At 40.1% G+C, this 2500-nt stretch overlaps 1 protein-coding gene across 7 annotated transcripts in view; it reads left to right on the forward strand.

Annotated features, from left to right (window-relative positions):
* The window catches only part of LOC138007466 (adenosine receptor A2b-like), a 19990-nt gene extending 18817 nt beyond the window's left edge, over positions 1–1173 (forward strand). For 6 of the 7 annotated variants that reach the window (XM_068854453.1, XM_068854404.1, XM_068854422.1 and 3 more), the window contains one exon: positions 1–56. This exon is cut by the window's left edge and continues 1020 nt beyond it. The gene's annotated coding sequence lies outside the window, so the exon portion shown is untranslated. The other variant, XM_068854413.1, reaches the window with a different exon arrangement.
* The last annotated feature ends 1327 nt before the right edge of the window (positions 1174–2500 follow it).

Genomic DNA, 2500 nt, shown 5'->3' on the forward strand with positions numbered 1-2500 from the left:
GCTAGAAAACGTGTTAACTACAGTAATAGCTCTTTCCAAAAGACCTGTTAGCTAAAAAGGGCGAAATGAAGGGAGGGGGGGGGGGGGGGGGGGGGGGTTGTGGGTAAAAAGGTCAAAGAGGTTAAAGAGGTTTCAGCGGCATTCAAATTAAAACACCAGGCTGAGGCATTCCACAAACTCATGTGAAGCCAAAACCATTCAATTTTCATGTTTATTATGTTTTTAAGTAGTTATCAATAGTTTTTCCTGTCGTCTTGCTGCGACAAACACGGGATGAGCTTTATACAAGATCTCTTGAAATGTGCGTGGCCGCCTATGTGCTTCTCTCTCCTCTGGACACTATATACAGTATCTGAAAGAGACGGCCGAGTAGCCGTTTGTAAGAAATTACCTGGCTTACATTCCGATAATGCGACTATTATTCAGTTTCTGGCTCATTATAATAAAGAGGGTAGTTTCTAAAGACACTGTGTTGCTGTGTCGGTGGGGAAGTAGTACACAAAAATTTGGTTTTATCAACGGAGTTGATAAATGCAAATTGACCACCGTACAGGAATTCTAAAAGCTGACGTTTCGAGCGTTAGCACTTCGTCAGAGCGATTCCAAATTTTTCTGTTTCATTAGAGTCTGTTATAGGCATCCCACTAGCTTTTGACTGATTATACCGTCCACAGTACTATACGGTATAAGACACTACCAACAACACCGTTAGACACTACCTTAAATTTTCATCAAAGGTTTCAAAAATTATGCTATCGTTAAACTGACAAAACAGTCGCTACAAGACTACTGGCCTCTTTAAGACAGTTTTGATAGCCTCTTTATGGAATTCTGACCAGGCAGTAGTCGAAGAGCCTCTTTCCATTTAAAAACGACGAAACTGAAGCACTTTCGGTGAACATTTTAAACTTCGATTAAACGGTAAATCAGATACCGAGTTAGCTGGGAAACACTTGGATATAAATAACAATAACAACCGGGCAAAAAGGAAAGTACCAGACAAAAAGGTATGGCATATAGAAAAAGCCTCGATTATATCTCAGTTCAAATGATACCCCATATAAACCATGTGAGCGTTAGCCTTACTAATGGCAATGGCCCACACAAGGACAGAGAAAAACTCTGACCAGTGTGGGAATTGAACCCACGACCTTCAGGTTAGATCACCGCTGCTCTACCGACTGACCTACAAGGTCAGACGGGAGCAGGCCGTGGGAACTGAAGATGTTACAGTCACGGCAATGAACATGTACGGGTACAATTAAGGATTACGGGGAAAAACTTAGCACTTCATATTAAGTTAAGTTAAGTCTGTTCAAATATAAGTGCTACACGTTTGCAAAAACGTAATCCTTCCTTGTACCCGTACATGTTCATTGCCGTGACTGTAATATCTTCACTTCCTACGGCCTGCTTCCGTCCGACCTTGTAGCTCAGGCAGCACAGCAACGGTGATCTAACCCGAAGGTCGTGAGTTCAATTCCCACCCTTCTCAGAGTTTTTCTCTGTCCTTGTGTGGGATCATTTCCATTAGTAGGGCTAACGCTCACATGGTTCATATGGGGTAGAAACTTAGCACTTCACATTACACTCTAATCAGTTAAGTCTGTTCAAATATAAGTGCTACGCGGCCAACGTTTGCAAAAACGTAATCCTTCCTTGTATATTCAAATGATGTCTTTCAGTTTGAAATCTTCGTGTTTGCACTCTTCCAGTTCAGCAAATACAATTATTCATGAGAGTTGGAAAGATCATCGCTAGTTTCGAATTGAGCAACAACAAACGAATAGAGGCAGGGTTCCATTTTTGCAAACGTTGGCCGGGTAGTACTTATATTTCAACAAATTAACTATAGAGGGTAATTTGAAATGCTATTTTCTACCCATGGAAACCATGTGAGAGTTAGCCCTACTAATGGAATTGGGCCCAATAGACCAATTCGGCTAACTCAATGTTGTACCCAATTCAAATCCTCTGGGAATAAAACGTTTTGTTCCAAGATTTCCATATCATTTAAATGTGAATGCTTCATTGTCATGCAAATTCAACACACAAAGAATCTTAACCCCGAGAGATTTGAATTGGGTACAACATTGAGTTAGCCGAATTGGTCTATTCCGTAAGCCACTTCGGAAAATACGATAATGCTCATTCTATGTCGCTTCAAATTTTGTATAAGCATTGTTTCTAGTTTCTCTTGGGACCTACAATGGTCCCAAGAGAAAACAAAAACAATGCTTATGCAAAATTTTGGGGACAAAGAAAGGGTATTATGGTATTTTCCGAAGTGGCCAATTAGTAGGGCTAACGCTCACATGGTTTGCATGGGTAGAAAATAGCACTTCCCATTACCCTGAAATAATTAACAAAAGAATAGAGTCGAGGTTCAGGGAAATAATTTGTATTTTGTTTTCTTCATTCATAACAAAGGAAAATGCAAATTATTTCTTGAAGTTTGACTCTGTTTTTTATTGCAGCACAATTGTGAAACTGCCCTATT

This window comes from Montipora foliosa, chromosome 1 (assembly GCF_036669935.1).
Source record: "Montipora foliosa isolate CH-2021 chromosome 1, ASM3666993v2, whole genome shotgun sequence".
Lineage (NCBI taxonomy): Eukaryota > Metazoa > Cnidaria > Anthozoa > Scleractinia > Acroporidae > Montipora > Montipora foliosa.